At 33.9% G+C, this 21902-nt stretch overlaps 1 long non-coding RNA gene across 1 annotated transcript in view; it reads left to right on the top strand.

Moving 5' to 3' along the window:
- The window catches only part of LOC129136416 (uncharacterized), a 136156-nt gene extending 116114 nt beyond the window's left edge, over positions 1-20042 (top strand). Inside the window, exon 3 of the long non-coding RNA XR_008538023.2 lies at positions 19929-20042. This is a non-coding gene — a long non-coding RNA (uncharacterized LOC129136416). The remainder of the gene's footprint in view (positions 1-19928) is intronic.
- Positions 20043-21902: the final 1860 nt, after the last annotated feature.

Raw genomic sequence — 21902 nt, 5'->3', positions numbered from 1 at the left:
CAATCTTGGCTCACTGTAACCTTTGCCTCCTGGGTTTAAGTGATTCTCCTGCCTCAACCTCCCAAGTAGCTGGGATTACGGACATGCACCACCACACCCAGCTAATTTTGTATTTTTAGTAGAGAAAGAGTTTCTCCCTGTTGGTCAGGCTGGTCTCAAACTCGACTTCAGGTGATCTGCCATCTCAGCCTCCCAGAGTGCTAGGATTATAGGCATGAGCCTCTGCGCCTGGCCTATGCTTCCACTTTTACATCAAACATTTATTTTATATATTCTATGTTGTGGGAACCATGTGAGGATGGATGTGTATAAAACAGATAGAATACAACATTATGCTCAAAAAGGTCACACTTGGATGGTGGAGACATATACATAAGGGAAAAAACTACAAAATGATAAAAGGAACTGTGGTAAGCAGAATAGATCCCCAACATGTTCACACCCATATCCTCAGATCTGTGAATATGTTATATAGCAAGGGCGAATTAAGGCTATAGATGGAATTAAGGTTTCTAATTAGTAGATCTTATTATAAGATTGTCCTGGGTTATCTGGTAAATTCAATGTAATCACTGTGTAGTTTGAGAGAGGAGGATGAGTCAGAGTCAGAGAAGGTGACAGAAGGAAGCAGAGTGTCAGAGTGATGTGATGTGAGAAAGACTCACTTTTCCATTTATGGCTTGGAAGATGGAAATGCAAGGACTGTGGTGTGCCCCCAAAAGATGGGAAAGGCAAGAACACAAATTCTTCCACAGAGCCACTAGAAAAAATGCAGGCCTGATGACCCCTTGCTTTTAGCTCAGTAAGAGCCATTTCAGACTCCTGACCTCCAGAACTGGAAGATACTGTATTTGCATTGTTCCAAGCTACTAAATTTGTGGTACAGTAGCAGTAGAAGCTAATACAGGAACATTATTGCTAGCTAGACAGAAGGATGAGTGGAGGGGCCTGAATCCCCATTATGTTAATCAAGCTCTTGCTCTTGGGTGCACTCTCCTCAGCCCAAAATAAATGTCAGAGAAGCAGGAGTCATGGTCTCTGCTCTTGAGGAAAGAAGTTTACAAACTGGTCAGATTTTCCAATGGGAAAACACGACCATATGGCAGAGATGCTAGAAGCACAAAACTGTGCCAACAGGATAATCAACTATCATTTACGTGGCCAGCCATCCCAGAGAACTGGCAAGCAAGGAGCATCACTGTAGCAGGTGTTGCTATAGCCCAAAATCTTACAAAGTGACTAAAAAAGAAACAAAACAAACAAGCAAATAGAAACCCTCTAAGAGCCTGAACTTGTAAAAATTGAGAGACAGCATGGTGTAATCCAAGGGAGTATGGAGTTACCTTAGGCCATCTGGAGACTGATCTCAACTCCACCCCACTGTAGGTTTGTGACCTTGGGCAAGACATTTAATTATCATCTCTTTCTTTATCTCTAAAATGAAGTTAGATCCTTCCAGCTATTCTCTGGGAACTAGCTGAGATCACTTCCAAAATAAGTTCATTTTCTTTTTCTTTCTTTTTGTTTTTTAAAAACAAACAGATATAAGCAATGATAATTTTAGGAAAAAGTTTGTGTGTAGGATTTACATAAGAATATTCGCATCTGATAGAGTAGCCATGAGCCACATGTGGCTATCAAGCAACTCAGTGTGGCTAATGTGGCTAAGGAAATGGCTTTTTCATTTTAATTGCCATTAATTTAAATTTAAATAATCATATGTGACTAATGACTACCTTATTGAACAGCACAGTCCTAGATTATTGGCCAGACTTTAAACAAGTAGAAAAAATTAGAGCTTCTTAAATTAACAAAGAGGAGTATACAGGGGTAAGTTGGAAAGAATTATCAGAAAGCAAAACAAAATGTATTACTGAGTACCTATTATGTGCCAAGTATACTATTAGGTACAAAGTATACAATAGTTCATAAATTTTCTTAAAATAAGTTAGCTTTCAAAGATTATTCAAAAAGTTCTTTGTTCATAAGTTCATTTGTCGTAAGTCCAGGATGTCTCTAATACAAGCAAATAACATGTATATGTAAGAATAATTATCATGTTTATATCCTTTTCATTATCATATAACTCGTTTTAAAACAGGTCCACACTTTCTTATCAATAATTTCAAAATCCAAAATGTTTTAAAAAGTTTTCTGGAAGCTTATGGCAGAAAAATCTGGCCCAATATGGCATACAATATTAAGATAGGTATTAATTTTCTTTTATACCATTTAATGTCAATATCCATATACATCAGTGTAGAAATATAAATGTGTTTAATTGTGTGGTTTGATTCTGACCAAAGGGATAGGAAGAAACTTTCTGCAATAATGGGAATGTTCTTGAACCTGACTGTGGTGGTGGTTGCATGAGGGTATACAATAGCTTAAGCTCATTAAGTACACTTAAAATAAATGTATTTATTTATATATAAACTATGCCTGATTAAAGTTGGTTTGAAAAGAAAAATAAGTGAATACTTAAAAAAAAATTGACTATCTACTTTATACGAGGCTGTTTTACACCCTTATAAATACATATATTAACACCTGCTCATATGTACACATAAGCATATAATTTATCTAGAGAACATGTACATTTTTATAAAGTATATCTAAAGAGAGAATATGTTTAATAAAGCACCATAGAAGATTATCATACATAATTGGAAAAACAAAGGAAATTTTTACATAGCCACATGTTAGTCAGGGCTCTCCAGAGAAAAAGAACTGATAGGATATATGTGTGTGGATGTACATATTTGCAGATACATATTTACATATGACTGGCTCACTTATAAGAACTGGCTCAAGTGATTATGGAGGCTGAGGGGTCAGATCTGCAGTCAGCAAGTTGGGGACCAAGGAGGACTGATACAACAAGCCTGAAAGCCTGAGAACCAGGAAAGACAATGGTATCATTTCAGTCTGAAAGACAGCAAGCTGAGGACTGGTGAGCTGATGCTTCAGTTTGAATCAAAAAAAAGAAATAAATTAATGTCCCAGCTCAAGGGAGTCAGGAGGAAGAGTTTCCTCTTATGAAAGGGAAGGTCAGCCTTGTGGTTCTATTCAGGCCTTTCCTTGATTATTTGAGGCCCATCCATATTCGGGAGGGCAACCTCTTACTCAGTTTACAAATTCAAGTGTTAATCTCATTCATAAACACCCTCACAGACAGACCCAGAATAATATTTGACCAAGTATCTGGGCACCAAATGGCTAAGTCAAGTTGACACACAAAAATAAACATCACAGCCAAAATCCATTTCACATACACTGTTTTTTTTCTTTCTGCTTTTCTGTTGCTTAAATTAAATACTTCAATTCTGAAATGGTAAAACCTAAACAAATACTAAGTATATCTAGTCAAGCACCATCACTTAAGTGTAATAAAAATGAGACTATGGTCCAGGCACAGTGACCCAAGCTTGTAATCCCAGCACTTTGGGAGGCTGAGGCATGTGGATCACTTGAGGTCAGGAGTTTGAGACCAGCCTGGCCAATATAGTGAAACCACGTCCCTACTAAAAATTAAAAAATTAGCCAGGTATGGTGGCAGGCACCTGTAATCCCAGCTATTTGGGAGGCTGAGGCAGGAGAATGGCTTAAACCTGGGAGGTGGAAGTTGCAGTGAGCCAAGATTGCACTGCTGCACTCCAGCCTGGGTGATAAAGCAAGACTCCATCTCAAAAAAAAAAAAAAAAAAAAAAAAAAAAGAGAGAGAGAGACTGTGGTGGAATTACAAGTCAGCTTCTCTTTTGTCTTCTATACTTTTTCTGCAATCTTGGTCCTAATTGGAATTCATCTATCAATCTGACAGACAATTTCATGAAAAATCCAGGGAAAAGGAATGTAAATCACCTGAATAGATGAATATTGATTAAGGTAGATCTACTAAATTATTTTTTTTAGTTTACTTTTCCTTTTCCTAAAATGTGTTTTATTTTAACCCTGCTAATAAAAATCTTCAAATGTATATGCTTATCATCTATCTTGGTAAAGTCTGTGAATATAACTGACAATTTTTTTTATCACACACAATTTCGAAGTGCCTTAGTATGCCATGTGCCTCACATCTTGTTTCTTTTGGAAACATAGATGCTATGAATGAGTGAGTAAAATATCTCCTTACCCAGGCTATTTCATTGTTATTGTTTTTTTGACAGTAGGGTGGTATGGAGAGATTTGGGAATCAAATGGAAAATAAATTTTACCTTGGCTGCACCATTATAGAGGGCTACATAACCTTAGATTTTAGTTCTTGTTTTTCTAAAGACTCAGTTTCTGTGCTTTTAAAAGAAAGGAACCAAATACCTACTTCCCAAATAGGCAATGTAGTGAAATACACAAGAGTTCAGACATCTGACACCTTCAGGAAATTATTTGATATTTATAAGACTTATTTTACTCATATATAAAATAGTAGTAAAATAGAGTATTCCACAGGGTTGTTGTAAGGATTACGTACCATTAGGTGTGTAAAGTGCTTAGTCTTGTTCCTTACACAGAGTAAGCTTTCAGTACAGGTTAGCTATACCTAAGATTACATTAGGTAATATGTGGAACATGGAGTTCGAATTTTGGCTAGTAGATGCTCAAAAAATTATAGGTTGCTTTTACTTTTTCACGATCTTTAAATAATTTAACTAATGAATAAAAACAAATGTGCCAAAAAATTAATTCCCAAACCCCTACTTTTATCTTTAACTTCCTCCATTTTCATTCTGAAAATACTTTGAGATAAAGGGCTAAAATTTATCTTGAGATTATTTGTCTTTAGAGAAAAGAGACACTTTAAACCTTTTTACGTTTTTAAGGAATGAAATGAGACTTAATATCTCAACATCACCATTTCCAAAGGCTTGAACATTCATTTTCAAAAGTATTTGAAGGAATCTGGCTGACTTAGGGAACAAAACAATGTCAGAATGTGTCTTAATTCTAGCTTTCTAATTTTATTAAAGCCCAAAGTTCATTAGTGATTAAAAGCTGTTAATTTCACAGAATTATCTGGTAGTATCAGGAATAATCAAGACACAACTATCCACACCATAATAATTTCTTCCATTTTTGACCCAAGCTCTGATGGTTGGTTTTCCATAAAAATGAAAAATATTTTGCTGTATCAGGTAAACCAGGGATGGAATGAAGATATATTTCTTAAACTGTCTCTGTCACAATCATAGGTAGCTTTAGAAGTGTTAAGGAATATAAATGATAATAAACAATTGCAGGCCACTAAAAACACTATAACAATTCTCACAAATACCAACAGAAATATTTTAAGAAAGAAGAAACAATCTCCTTTAAATGTAAACATTTACTCTAATGTATATAGTGTGAAGATATTTAAGCAAAAACTTGGTTCTCTACAAATATATGTGTATATTGTGAACATATTTAAGTAAAAAATTGAGTCTCTTACTCAGAGAGTATTTTGTTTTTTTTTATTATCTGTCTTAATATTTTTAAGATTTTATGATTTTTGCTAGTGCAATTAATTTTTTCAAAATTATAATATAAGTAATTCTTGACCAGATAAATGAATTAAAACTACATTAGCCATTGTTATATTCTTTTTAATGGAGCTTAAAGTATAAATTAAAAATGTGTCTTGGTCTTCAGTATAGAAATTTTTAAAAAGTAAGCCTGCATTAGTATGTGTAATTTAGCTAAGGAAAATAGAAAATTAATTGGGTTTTGTTTACACAAATTGAATTTTAAAAAGTACTCCAAAAATCTATATCTCAAAGATACCTTAGTAATAGTGTTTTGTTCAAATGGAAAGTACAAATTATTATTATGATTTGCAAAATAGCATTTATTAAACACTATGTGTCATGTACCCTGCTACCCCAATTTTTTCATTATTTCCTTTAATTATCACAAGAATCTAATGAACTGATCAAATACATTATCACATCTATAAAGTAATAAACTTATAAGAGCTTAAGTATCTAGTAATAGCAATGAAGATAGAAATTTGAACCCTGCTCTGTCTGATTATAAATCAGTCTTATAGTATCATTTCTCTTACTAGCAAAACTGGAATAGTAGTAAGACTCATAGATCTGTGAATGTATGTGAAGTTAGTGAATGTATATTTAGACAAAAAATTGTATAAAAGCCCATGGTGAAGGGTCAGGCACAAAGTAAGCATTCCCCCCTGGCTTCCCCCTGATTAAAAAAATATTACCCATCTGAGTCTTAAACTTATTATCTTTGGAGAGGGACTAATACATGCTTTGCTATGTTGAAATGAGGAGTACTTGTCATAATGTATTATGTGAAAGTTCCCCATGATGTATAGTGTTTTTGTATTTATGCATGTGTAATGTATACCCACAATTTATGTAAAAGTCCTTTATTAAAGTTTTTACAGCTTTCAGTTTGTAATATACTCTAAAAATATTAACTACAAAGACAATTAATAATTCATGTTACTTATTGTTTTTCATAAGTAGACATTAAACATCAGGCTTATATATAAGCTAGTTTTCTTGCTTTTCTTCAAATGGCACTTCTAGAATGCATTTTTAATAAAGAAGAAAATGATAGCTCCATTCTATGCTAGGTGTGAGCTGCACTACTAAGTGACTCTGAAACATGGGATATTTTTGCTTTGGCTTTTAAGTAGTAGACAGAGTTTTAAAATCTTTAGTATCAAAGAATAAATTTGAGTTTATTAGAAATATTATTATCAACCTGAGTCCAAACCAATTAGATACCATTCAACATTGAATCTTTCAAAATATAAGGTTTGTGTATGTGTGTGTCACAAATATTGGATACTGGATCGACACAGTCAAATTAGGCTTACTTCTGGGCATGTAGGAGCTCATTCTACAGTCAGGTACTAGATGAATGAGAATATGGAGGGGTAAGTGCAATACATAAATATACAAGATATATACTCAATAGGGAAAAATCCACGTATTTATAGATTTTTGAATCTTTAGCAAAGACACTAATAAAATTAACGAATTGTTTGAAAATGCATCAGATAAACATTAGAATAATTCCTTTCTTAAGAATAATTAGGGATTGGTTTAGCATAAATTGCTGAGGGAATCCATTATAAAGCTGCTTTGTGCATTAAGTAGAATAACTTTTAAAAATATTAAGCAATGTTCTTGCTCTTAACTTAGAGTGAAATATTAAGCACAAAACTAAGAGAAACTTGAGTCTATTAGAATTCAGGCCATTTGGCTTTTGAGAATTTCTGCAATTATTCTCTAAGTAACAGTGACAACTTAAAGACTAATCACTACTTATATGTATTTCTTGACATTTTATGACATTATACATTAATGCCAAATTTTTCACTTTAAGTAAATTTTCTTTTTTTCACACATAAAAAGGACACAACACATAACTATATGTATTCATAAATTATCCAAACATGCACAGTTGTGAAACCTCAAAAGAGGTTAATGCATAAAACATTTTGAGGGCCTCAGACACCCCTGGTCTTCCCTCAATTACTATTCTTGCTTTCTATCCAAAAAATCCCCCAATACCCTAAAATTTAACAGTGAAGGTTAATTTGCCAGTTTTTAAAAACCTTCATAAAAAAGGATTTTTTTTGTTGATGTTGTAGATGTTGATTTATTTTCTTTTATTTTTTCCAGATTCTTACATTTTTAATAGCTATATACATGATTATATGTAATTCTTGACTTCCTGTGCTTAGTAATATAATGTAATATGAAATTACTCCATGTTTTTGCATATATCTAAGGTTCATTCATTTTTATGATTGTATCATGGACATTTATGCTTTCTTTATCTATATATATAAAATATGTATATATATTTGTCCTTTAGAAATACTATTTTCCTCTGAAATTCTTCTACAAGTCTCTTTTGAGTTATGCTTTTCTCTCAGGTACATAATAAAAAGTCAAATTATTGCATTATAAGTTACGTATATGTTCAAAAACAGAAGATAATTCCAAAAGATTCTACAAAGTTTTGATAGTCATTTTTGAGCATTTTCACTAGCTAGCACCTTGCAAGGACCAATAATCAGCCATAGCGAATGAAGGTACATATTTTAATTTTGAAACAGTTTTAAAACTAGTGCTCTGCATACATTCCTTGCACTAAGTGAAACTGAGTCTCACAAGACAAATGCAACAATAATGCAGCCTGATATTTCAAATCAATGGAGTCCTTCACACATTATCTGCAAAGTGTGTAACTTCCTAACTTGGTATAAGTTTGACTTAGATCCAACTCTTCTGGGTGTGTATTTTTCCTTTTGAATTAAATTAGCTACATCAGGAAATGCACATTTGCTAGAATCTCATTATGCATCCTTTTTTGTTTGTTTGCTCTCTGTTAATATCCAAGGTAATTTTCACAGACATGGATGCTTTTCTTCCATCTATAATTACTTCTCCTATCTTGGGCATGCAGATTACCCCATTGTCTGAGATTATCTACCATAGATACTGTCAAGTTTTACTTCTGAGGGAAGTACAATCTGAAACGACTTTTCTTTGTTTCTCAAACATACGCTGGCTGCACATTGATACCAATTAAAAAGATATCCATATACCTATAGAAAGCAAAGTATAGGATCATTTCTCTATTTTTCATCACTCATCACATGGAAGTCACGGTAAGGTTCATTTATTTTAGGAGCTTTTCCACTTTCAATGATCAAAGTTCTGAGTGTTTTCTCTTTCTTCTGTTAACCTTAATAAAAAACACAGCAAGGCTCTCAAGAAGAAAATGGTATTTCTTTGGGAACAAGGCATTGCATTGAAATATGTGTGCCTTAGTAAACTATTAGTTTACTAAGTATTCATGGAGGTAATAAAAGACAAAGGATTTTATAGAGAAAATGAGGAGGATTACATAATTGTTCTGAAATAATTATTCTTGATTACAAGAATCAATAACAAGGGTAACAGTAACAAGGGTGTCAGTTGCCTGACACTGGGCAGGCAACTATTGCAAAAATGTCCTTGCAGAAATAGTTTTTGTGTAAGGTGGTGATAGCCTTTTTCAAGAGTGTGGTTTTTGGAGAATCTTTTGTGATACTTTTCATTGTCAGACATTAATGCATGAGTAATCCTCTCTTTATAGCTTTCCCCAGCTTTATTTGTCAGAGTTTTGCTTTTGTGTTTCTCTAACACAAGTGACTCCATTTTGATTTTGACAGCTTTAACACTTGTTTATATCACTTAATTTTTCTGGATCTTTCAATCATTTTACCATATCATTTTTACCAACTCATATATCTAAGAGTTTCCAATATGAATTTAGGAATAAACTCAGAAGGCTTCTACCAGAATTTCAGGTTTTCTATGTTTACATCTAATTTATTGTGGTTGTGTTCTTCTCATGCTTCTAATGTCTGGTGGTCTTTGCTCTCTACAGAAGCTGGGATAGTAGCAACAAAATCTGTCTACCAATGCCTGTCAAAACATGAGTCACCTCTTTTCTTCTTGTCTTTGTTTTTATATTATTCTTGAAGTTTTATTTAAATCATTTTTTGTCTTTGATTTGAGACAATAAACTTTTTTTGTCCAATTATTAGATATTTCTGCAATTCCTGAATTTTCCTTTCTCTCTTTCTCTTTCCCTTTCTTTCTTTCTTTCTTTCTTTTCTTTTCTTTTCTTTTCTTTTCTTTTCTTTTCTTTCTTTTTTTTGAGATGAAGTCTTGCTCTGTCACCCAGGCTGGAGTGCAGTAGTACGATCTCAGCTCACTGCAACCTCTGACTCGTGGGTTCAAGCCATTCTCCTGCCTCAGCCTCCCCAGTAGCTGGGATTACAGGCACTCACCACCACGCCCAGCTAATTTTGTATTTTTTTAGTAGAGACAGGGTTTCACCATGTTGGCCAGGCTGGTCTCAAACTCCTGACCTCGTGATCCGCTCACCTCGGCCTCCTAAAGTGCTGGGATTACAGGCTTGAGCCACTGTGCCTGGCCGAATCTTCCTTTTTTAACCATCACAAACCTCAATTGTTGAAGACTTGCCACCACTAACTTTCTGTAACACTCAAAGTGAGCACATGGGGTACCTATAAGAAACAGCACACACAAAGTCTCTATTAAAATGTAATTTTAAGTCATCCCATGACATGCATGCACCTGTGCAATAATCATTTTTATCTTTCTTCTATTTTTCTTTCATTCTGGGAGTACCTCTTTTTACTATAACCTAAACTTGAATCTACTGCTGACAGAAGAGTTTAAGAAATGTAATTTCTATGTTTCCAGCAACTGTGATTCTTATGAGTGCAGAAAAGGAACCAGGGTTTATGGAGAACAAAAGAGCAGAGTTATCTCCTCCCATAATAATCTATAGTGGTCCTTATAGCCGCAGTTAACTTTTGAACACAACAAGAACAATATTATGCTTTCATCTAACCATGTGTAGCTGTGTCTTGTACTTGGATGTGTTCACCCTGTCCACACAAAACTAAACATAAGGTTTGATAAGTCACTATATCTGTCTTTTTTATGCTAATTTATTTTTAATTCACATAATAGTTCCCTTCATACATATTTAAGTAAATATTCTCAAACTTCATTTTATTTAGTAGAGTTTAGTTAGAAGATCAGTGCTTCCTCATAGAATAATTGTATGTGTGTGTGCATTTCTTTCTATATATAAACAAAATTTTCATCTTGAGGGCAATGAGGAAAGCTGATGTCTGACTCTAGCTGAGTCTCGAGTTGTAAGTGGATCTTCCACAGAACAGTAGCCTCTTGAAAACATTCTGGCTCTAATAAAAACATTATGGTCTCCTTAAACATATAGCTTAGGCTGAGTGCTGTGGCTCAAGCCTGTAATCCCAGGACTTTGGAGGTCAATGCAGGCAGAGCACCTGAAGTCAGGAGTTTGAGAACAGCCTGGCCAACAAGGTGAAACCTTGTCTCTACTAAAAATACAAAAGTTAGCTGGGTGTGGTGGCAGGCACTTGTAATCCCAGCTACTTGGGAGGCTGAGGCAGGGGAATAGCTTGAACCTGGGAGGCAGAAGTTGCAGTGAGCCAACGTCACACCACTGCACTCCAGCCTGGATGACAGAGTGAGAGATTCCATCTCAAAAAAAAAAAAAAAAAGTAAACATATAGCTCAAAGATATATGAAAAGGCTGAGAAGCTAGCAAGCGAGTCTCAGAGAATTTGTGATTTATAATTATTCATTTAACTACATTCACTCAAATATCCTCACTACAATGTCCTGGATTCCACTCTTACCATTTAATACCCTAAATTCCACAGGTCATGCTTAATAAAGTAGTGATTTCAACTTATATTTTAATTCTGACATCAAAAGAAGTCTTTGTTTCTGGTTTACAGATAAATTAGCATTGTTTCATAATATATAAAAGATTTTTTAAGAGCAGTATTTTATGCTTGTTGTTTCTCTAACGGACATTGAATCAAGATTTTAAGCTTTGAATTTGTTGTTATTTTATATCTTTACTATCTCAGTGAAATTAAAGACAACCATTCAGGCTACTATCATTTAGCCACATTTCAACATCTTGGTCTCCCAAACCTTGGTGCTTAATAGTTATACCATTCTATACAACTGTATGTTATAAGTTATTGCATATCTATGGTATCACTGACTACTAATATCACATATACCTACTGATCATAAAACTAATGTCAGACTTTAATCATTTTTATTTCCTGAAATCATTCCTAGCAGCAAATCTAATACAAATTTAGTTAGTAAGACAAAAGTTGTTCGAATAATTCTAGCAAGTAATTTAACAGAGTGAATGAGAAACTAAGGTGGCCTTTTCTCCTAGAAATTCCCAGGTCAGGGTTGGAAATCTCCAGGCAAAATTGCATCATACTGCTAAACGATTTGAAGTGTAGGCCCTAGGAGACTACTGAGGGGCTCCTATGGCTATCATTAATATTATAGCCTTGAAATGTCTCATGGTAAATTACAGTGAATCATGATGCCAAAGTATTTCAACTAAAAATAATATTTTCAAAAATGGTGCCAAGACAACACTTAAAAAAGTTCCCTTTTATGTCACTATACACTTGGGAAATAATACAAAATGGACCATACATCTAAACATAAAAGGTAAAGCAAAACTATTTCTCCATTTATAACTTTGATATAGGCAAAACTGGCTTAGATAAAACAACAAGCATAAAAATAATTGAAATAATAATTTGTACTTCATTAAAATAAAGCCCTGGTCTTTACAAGATGTGATGAATAAAATGTTATTAAAATAAAATGTTATTAATAAAATGCTGTTATAAAATTCAAATCACATTCATATGCCATGCGATAAACATATGACAGATGTATCTATAATATATAAAAATAACTAAATAATAATAACAATAAAAAGTCATAGCATTTGAAAATATATTAATATTTTAAGAGGTCATAAAAAGATGCTCTACATTAATCATCAGGTAAATGATAATTAAATCTCCAAGAAATAAGATGACCAACATAAAATTAAAGATAAAAAGTTGTCAATATTAACTTTAGGCAACAATGTTGAGCAGCTAGAATTTTTATCCAATGCTAGTGGGAATATAAAATTGTAGAATCATGTTGATTCAAAGTTTACTGGTTTCATTTAAGTGTAATGTATATTTATTATGGGATTCAGCAATTTTACTCCTGTGTATATGCCCAAGAGAAAAGAAAAAAATATATCTACAAAAGGACTTGCTTACAAATGTTCGAAGTGACATTATTCTTAATAGATCTGAACTGGAAATACCTAATCATTATCAGAAACAGAATGGATAAACAAATCATTGTACATTTGTACAAAGAAATACGACTTGTCAATAAAAAGAATAAACTAATAATACAGACAAGAATTTGCTTAAGAGAAGTGAGACCCAAATAGAATATAATTGTATTTGTGTGAAATGTGGTATAAGGCAAAACGAATCTACGTCAATAGAAATTAAAACACTGGTTTTCTATCTGGTAGAGACTAAGGGAATTTACACATGCAGGCTTATTCTGAGGCAATGGCTACGTTCTATTTCTTGATTCGTGGGATGATTACTTCTGGTAATAATTATCAAAACTGTATTAAACTATATACTTAAAATGAGTGCATTTTATTTTATGTAGATAATCCCTTAAGTTGATTTCAATAGTGAAACATAGCACTTCTGTGTAAAAAAAATAGTTGTATAGTAATTACAAGACCCATGCTGGAGGATTGTGAATTCTGTGAACTGTATTAACACTTAAATCTCAATACTAGTACTAGCATGATTAGCGTTTTGCCAATCAATTTCAAAAAGAAATAGTTAAGTATCGTTAAAAACAATTCACATGTATACTTCAAATATCTTTTTAGTTGAAATTTATAAAGAATCTGTCATTAACCAGTCTTTTTTTATTGAAGGCAAGTCTTTTTGATTTCCACTGCACGTGGTTCTGCTAATTAGAGTTTTGCATCACTTTTGTCACATGATATATATTTTAATGTGTCATGAGATAATTAGTTTGAATTTTTTTCAAGTGGTAGTAAGAACTTAAAGATATTAAAAAATGAGGACAGATTTTTTCAGATGTTTGCAATATTTCCCTCTAGTAATTTACATTTATTTCACTCATATCTAATTTATAAATTTTTTAAAATGCTCTTTAATTTTAACTTAATTTTCATATAAACTCAGAAATGAACATTCTCTCCATTAATTCTACAATATGAATTATGTTTTATTAATTACTTCATTATAATAACGAGAAAAATTGACATTAACTGGTTTAGAAAATAGTAAAGATACTTTTTGGAGGGAACAAACGTACATAAACAAGCTTAAACCAGTTTTCACACATTGTGGTCTCAAGACCGGTTACAGTCCATAGTCTTACTGAAGATCCCAAACATCTTTTTGCATTTGTTTGTATCTACCACTTATCCTTATTAGAAATTAAAACTAAAAAACTTAAGGTACTTATTTATTTAAATAATAAACGATTTAATGGTCAACATAAGTAACATATTATGTAAAAGCTATATTTTTCTAAAGAACAAGTGAGAAAAGAGACTTTTTTTGACAAATCTCTTTAACAATGTATTTGTTATAACAGAAGACTGGATTTTTATATTTGCTGATGCATGCAATCTGTTGTGATGTGCTACTTAGTTGAGATATATTTTTAAAAGTGTCACATACATATATATAGTTGGAAATGGGAGTGGTATTTTAAATTCCTGTTCATATAACGTTGGATATTTATTTATGATTCTATAAAGAAGCACACAAAGGAGTAGGTTACTAAAGGTTAGTTTCAATGTTGAATCTGAGAGCATGTCCATGATACTGGCTTATACTTTTCTTTATTTGTTGTGTCCTTGTCTTGTTTGGGCATCAGGCTAATGCTAGCCTTGAATGAGTTTGGAAGTACTCCTTTTTAAAATTATTTTTGAGGAGTTTGAGTAGAACTGGTATTAGTTCTTTAAATATTTGCTATAATTCAGCGGTGAAGCCATTAGACCCTGAGCTATTGCTTGATGAAAGACTTCTTATTATGGCTTATTTTTCATTACTCATTTTTTTTTTTAGATGGATTCTTGCTCTATTGCCCAGGCTGGAGTGCAGTGGCATGATCTCGGCTCACTGCAACCTCCACCTCCCAGGTTTAAGCAATTCTCCCACCTCAGCTTCCTGATTAGCTGGGATTATAGGCACATGCCACCATGCTGGCTAATTTTTGTATTTTTAGTAGAGATAGAGTTTCACCATGTTAGCCAGGCTGTTCTTGAAAACTCCTGACCTCAAGTGATCTGCCTGCCTTGGCTTCCCAAAGTGTTGGGATTACAGGCATGAGCCACCACACCTGGCCTTCATTATCCATTATTGGGTGTTTTTTTGTTTGTTTTCAGTTTTTTTCCCCCCTCATAGCTTGTATGTGTCCAAGAATCCAAGAATTTACCCATTTCTTCTTGCTTGTCCAATTCGTTGGCATATAGTTGTTCATAAAATTCTCTAATGATTTTTTTTTGGCATTTCTGTGGTCTTGTTTTTTTTCTGATTCTGATTTTATTTTTGTCTTCTTTCTATTTTTCTTACATAGTCTAACTAAAGAGTTTTTGATTTTGTTCATCTTTTCAAAAAACAAACTTATTATCTTTTTTATTTTTTATTTTTCTTATTTTACTTTAAGTTCTGGTATACAAGTACACAACGTGCAGATTTGTTATATAGGTATTATACATGTGCCATGGTGTTTTGCTGCGCTTATCAACCCATCATCTAGGTTTTAAACCCGGATACATTAGCTTTTTGTCCTATAGTTAGGTCTTTTTTTATTATTATACTTTAAGTTCTAGGGTACGTGTGCACAGCATGCAGGTTTGATACATAGGTATACATGTGCCACGTTGGCTTGCTGCAACCATCAACTCATCATTTACATTAGGTATTTCTCTTAATGCTATCCCTCCCCCAGCCTCCCAACCCCCACATCCATTCAACCACTCTGTGTCTTTTAATTAGAGAATTTAGCCTATTTACATTCAGTATTATTATTGATAAGTAAGGAGTTATTACTATCATTTTGCTGCTGGCTTTCTTGTTGTTTTGTGTCCCTTCTATTCTTCTTTTTTTTTTCCTTTTGTCATCCTTGGTGGTTAAGTGAGTTTTTTCTGGTACTATGCTTTAATTTGTTGGTTGCTCTCCCTCCCCTCGCCCCCCAAACCCGACTGGCCCCTGAGTGTATTACCTTCTATGTGTCCATGTGTTCTCATTGTTCAACTCCCACTTATGTGTGAGAACATGTGGTGTTTGCTTTTCTGTTCCTCTGTTAGTTTGCTGAGGATGATGGCTTCCAGCTCCATCCATGTCCCTGAAAATGACATGATCTTATTCCTTTTTCTGGCAGCATAGTGTTTTATGGTGTATAGGTACCACATTTTCTTTATCCAGTCAATCATTGATGGGCATTTAGGTTGGTTCCCTGTCTTTGCTACTGTAAATACTGCTGCAATAAACATATGTGTACATGCATCTTTATAGTAGAACAATTTATATTCCTTTGGGTATATACCCAGTAATGGGATTGCTGGGTCAACTGGTATATCTTGTTCTAGTTCCTTGAGGAATTGCCACACAGACTTACGGAATGGTTGAACTCATTTACATTCTTACCAACAATGTAAAAGTGTTCCCATTTCTCCACAGCCTCACCAGCATCTATTGTTTATTGACTTTTTAATAATCGCCATCCTGACTGACATGAGATGGTACCTCATTGTAGTTTGGATTTGCATTTATCTAATGACCAGTGATGATGAGCTTTTTTTCATACATTTGTTGACTACATAAATGTCTTCTTTTGAGAAGTGTCTGTTCATATATTTAGCCCACTTATTGATGGGTTTTTTTTCTTGTACATTTGTTAATGTCCCTTGTAGATTCTGGATATTAGCCCTTTGTCAGATGGATATATTGCAAAATTTTCTCTCATTCTGTAGGTTGCCTGTCCACTCTGATGATAGTTTTTATATTGCTTTTTTAGTCCTAAATTTTTTATTTTTGCTCTGATTATTGTTATTTTTTCCTTCCACTAACTTTGAGTTTGATTTATTCTTGTCTTTCTAGTTCATTGAGGTATATCACTAGGTTGTGTGTTTAAATCTTTCAGCTTTTTTGATGTAGGTGTTTATTGCTCTAAACTTCCTTGCAAGTACTGCTTTTCTGTATCTGATAGATTTTTGTATCTTTTATTTTCATTTCCATTTGTTTCAAGAAATTTTTAAATTTTCTTTTTAATTAATTCATTGACCAATTTGTCATTCAAAAGTATGTTAATTTCTACGTGTTTGTGTCGTTTCTAAGGTTCTCTTGCTATTGGTTTCTAGCTTTATTCCATTATGATCTGAAAAATATTTTAAATGATTTCTACTCTTTGAATTTGTTGAGGCTTGCCTCGTGACCTAAGATATGATCTATTCAGGAGAATGTTTCATGTGCTGATGAAAACAATGTGTTTTGTGTATCGGTTGGATTAAATATTCTGTAGATGTCAGTTAGGCCTATTTGGTCTAGTGTATAATTTAATTCAATGTTTCTTTCTTGATTTTTTTGTCTACCCGATCTGTCCATTCCTGAGTGTGAGGTGATGAACGCTCCTGCTATTATTGTTTCAGTCTATCTCTCCCTTTAGATTTATTATTTTGTTTTATATATGTGGGTGCTCTAGTGTGTAGTGCATAGATTTTTATAATTCTTACATCTTTTGCTATGTAATCATTTTAGCATTATATAATGATCTTTGTCTCTTTTTATAGTCTCTGACAAGTAGTCTATTTTATCTGATATATGTGTAGCTACTCTTGTTTTTTTCTGTTTTCATTTGTATGAAATACATTTTTTCATCTCTTCACTTTCAGTCTATGTCTATCTTTATAGGTAAGATGGGATTTTCATAGGGAGCATATAGTTGGGTCTTTTTTTTTATTATACTTTAAGTTCTAGGGTACATGTGAACAACATGCAGGTTTGACATAGGTATACATGTGCCATGTTGGTTTGCTGCACCCACCAACTCATCATTTACATTAGGTATTTCTCCTAATGCTTTCCCTCCCCCAGCCTCCCACCCCCGCCCCCCCCCCCCGCATCCATTCAACCACTCTGTGTCTTTTAATTAGAGAATTTAGCTTATTTACATTCAGTATTATTATTGATAAGTAAGGAGTTATTACTGTCATTTTGTTGCTGGCTTTCTCATTGTTTTGTATCCCCTCTATTCTTCTTTTTTTTTTTTTCTTTAGTCATCCTTGGTGGTTAAGTGATTTTTTTCTAGTACTATGCTTTAATTTGTTGGTTTTTATTTTTAGTGTATCTATTTCAGGTTTTGAATTGTGGTTACTACAAGGTTTACAAAAAACATAGACATAACGCTAACTTTAAATAGATAAAAACTTAGATCACAGAAAGAAGAGTAAACAAAAACAAACAAACAATGTCTATACTTTATCTTTAGTCTCCCCATTTTGATGTTTGTTTGTCTCAATTTACATGTTTTATGTTGCCTGTCTGTTAACAGAGTGCTATAGCTATTGTCATAATTGATAGACTTGTTTGGGCTTCATGGTAGAGTTTAAGTGGATTGTACACCACAGTTACAATACGTGAATATTCTGGAGTTGTCTTTGTACTTAATTTTACCAGTGGGTTTTATATCTTCATTTTTTTTCCCTGCACATTAGTGATTTCTTTTCTGATTGAATAATTCACTTTAGCATTTTTGGTAAGACAGATCTGGTGGTTATAAGTTCTCTTAGGTTTGTTTCTTTCAGGAAGACTTTACCTCTCATTCATAATAAAAGACTAACTTGGTTGAATAAAGTATTCTTAAATATCAGTTTCTTTTTTTTTTTTCAGCATTTAGAAAATTTGGTCCCACTCCTTTCTGGTCTGTATGGTTTCCATTGAGAAGTCTGTTACCAGATGAGTTGGAGTTCCTTTATATGTTATTTGCGTTTTTTTTTTTTAATCTTGCTGTTTTAGGATCCTCTCTTTGCCTTTGACCTTTGAGAGTTGGATTACCAAATGTCTTAAAGTTCTATATTTAGCAAACCTGTTTGGCGTTCTCTTACCTTCTTGTACCTAGACATTCATGTTATTCTCGAGTTTTGGAAAGTAGTCTGTTATTATTTCTTTTAATAAGCTCTCTACTCCTTGCTCTTGCTCAATTCCCCCTTTAACATCAATAATTCTTAGATTTGGTCTTTTGAGGTATTTTTATTAGGTATCTCCATTTCTTTTTATTCTTTTTTTCCTTTTTTCTCTTCTGATTGTATAATTTCAAATAGCTTATCTCTGAACTCACTGATTTTTTATTTTTCTCTGCTTGGCCCATCTGCTGTTTTAAACTTCCAGTGAATTTTTCAGTGTAGCAAATGTATTTCTCAGTTTTAAATTTCTGGGGTTTTGTTTTCTTTAATCATTTTGTTAAATTTCTCTGATAAATTTCTGAATTGTTTTTCTGTGTTATCCTTGGAGATCACTGATTTTCCCTAAAACTTTTATTTGGAATTATTGGTCAGAGATCTCACATATTGCCATCTCATTGAGGTCAGTTACAGGTACCTTGCTTTGTCTGTTTCTGGTGGTCATAGTTCCCTGATAGCTGTTGTTTCTTTTAAATGTATTGTACATCAACGTCTTTGCTTTGAAGGTTTATTTATTTATTCCAGTATTCTCTATCTGGCTTGTTTTGGTTTTTGTTGGTTATATTTGCTTAGAGATTCTTTATAATTTACCTGTGAAATTTCTTAATTTTTTCCTAGGTCACTGCCTACTGTTTGGCACCAGATGTTACCTAAAGCTCAGGATTGCCTCAGCTCTAGCAAATCATAAGTGCTTCCTGGCAAGAATAGGGGAGGTCACAAATGGGATATCCTGGGAGCATAAAAAGGCCAGCTAGGGGTTTGAGCCCAGGACACTTACAGAATGTACCTCCTACAGCATGATGCTGCTGAATATGAATAGAAATCCTATTCTGATTTGTCATCTCCTTTGGCCAAGTTACAGAGCAGGGTTTCCAGAGATGGGGATGATGTTACCACCTTTCCCCTTTCTCTCTGGCTGTCCTCAAAGATTTGTCTCCCTGGCCGGGCGTGGTGGCTCACGCCTGTAATCCCAGCATTTTGGGGGGCCGAGGCGGGCAGATCACGAGGTCAGGAGATCGAGACCATCCTGGCTAACAAGGTGAAACCCCGTCTCTACTAAAAATACAAAAAATTAGCTGGGCGTGGTGGCGGGAGCCTGTAGTCCCAGCTACTCGGGAGGCTGAGGCAGGAGAATGACGTGAACCTGGGAGGCGGAGCTTGCAGTGAGCCGAGACTGGGCCACTGTACTCCAGCCTGGGCGACAGAGCAAGACTCCGTCTCAAAACAAACAAACAAACAAACAAACAAAAAGATTTGTCTCCCTTCAGGTACTCACAATACTTCTCATGAATTGAGGCATGAAAAGGTCTCCTGATGAAGGACTCAAGTTGGTGGAGAAGCTGATCGTCCACCTCGATCTCACTTTTTCCAGTGTAGAAATGGTAAGTTGGGGGAAATTTTTTGCACTCTTGGTGCTAGACAGATTGGGGGGATAGTTGTTGCATATAAGAAATTAAATTATCTTACTGTCTGCTCAGAGTTTTTAAGCTTTCTGTGGCCCTGGGAAATGACTTATCCTCATCTTTGAGTTCTGGAATATTGCCGGTGACAATCTCAGTGCCTTATATTTTTTTGGTTTTCTGTGGGTAGGAGGGAAGCCAGCTGCCATTTTGGAACTGAAAGTCTCCTCTGCTATGATACTTTCTATGACACCAACAATTTTACCACATTTGCTTTTGCAAAATCAGTGTAAATTTCAACAGAATGAACAAAGTCAATTAATGTTTTATCATTACTAAAACAATAGTTTGACCTTGTAGATACTCTAAAAGCATACATTTTAATAATATATTAATAAGAGTATCCAAAGCTTCCTGGACTACAATTTGAGAAGCATTGCAGTAAAGTGTAGCCCTTGCATAACTTGCCATGAGTGTGCAGTATGCTACAAGCATTAGTCAGTTTCTTTTCTTTCTTTCTTTCTTTTTTTTTTTTTTTTTTTTGAGATGGAGTCTCCCCCCGTCCCCCAGGCTGGAGTGCAATGGCACCATCTTGGCTCACTGTAACCTCTACCTCCTGGGTTCAAGCGATTCTTCGGCCTCAGCCTCCTGAGTAGCTGGGATTATAGATGCCCACCACCACACCTGGCTAATTTTTGTATTTTTGGTAGCGACAGAGTTTTGCCATTTTAACCAGGCTGGTCTCGAACTCCTGACCTCAGATAATCCGCCTGCCTCAGCCTCCCAAAGTGCTGGGATTACAGGCCTAAACCAGTGGGCCCGGCCAGTCAGTTTCTTTTCACAGAGGGGAGCTCTTATTTTTCCAGCTAGCTGGATAGTTTGATTAAAAAGACCTCGGTCATTTAAATTAGTGACATAGAAAATTATATAATTTTGTTTCCAAATTCTTTTTATTAGTTTTCTGTAGCATTTGTATAACATTTTAAAAAGGTGTATATTATTAGCCCCATTTTATAGATTAATAAATTGAGACTCTTATTTTTTTAACATAATAATAGGCTTTTTTTCATAAGACGTGTTTTGTTTAAAAAGATTTAGTCTCATATGGGAATTGGAATTTAACAAAAATATTGTCTTAGGTCGATTTTCACTGAGAAATATGTTTTTATTTTTAAGCTCATAATCTCATACTGATCAACATCAATTACAGGAGAATATCTGAGACCTCAGTTCAAACAAACAAGTAACTGTATTTAACTGAAGAAGGTCACTGTTAATCCTAGTCAATAAAGTAACTAATAGATAATCCCTTTTTAAAGATACCAGCTCAAGTTCAGTCTTTAAAATGGCATTTTCTTCTGACAATATGTAAACACTAAAGAAGAAAACTTTTAAAAAATATTTTTCTTTAGTTTTATATTTAAAATAACCAATTCTGTTATTTAAAGTATTTTAATGTTGTTTTCTCCAATGCAATACATTACTTCATTAATCTCATTGTTTAGTATTCTAAACCAATATTCTTTTATTAGGTTTGTTTGTTTGCTGTGGCTTCTGGTCTGGGTAGAAAATTAGTTTTTGAACAAATTCAATATATGTGGAAAAAAATTAAATGTCCTGAATAACCATTGTGTTGTTCTCACAGAATTTTATTTTTCTATGGGCAAACTTTTAAAGTTTTCAGTATCTTAAGCTTATGGAGTTGAATTACAGCCTCTTCTTCTCGAAAGTGTTACTTCATAGAGATATGTGTTCCTTAATTAGTTAGAATTTTGGCTTTTTGTTATGTCTGGTGGTATATTCTGTGATACAATGTAGGATGGGATGCTGAAGTTTTGTTCT

This window comes from Pan troglodytes, chromosome 9, assembly GCF_028858775.2.
Source record: "Pan troglodytes isolate AG18354 chromosome 9, NHGRI_mPanTro3-v2.0_pri, whole genome shotgun sequence".
Lineage (NCBI taxonomy): Eukaryota > Metazoa > Chordata > Mammalia > Primates > Hominidae > Pan > Pan troglodytes.
This window is presented reverse-complemented; position numbering and strand designations above follow the sequence as displayed.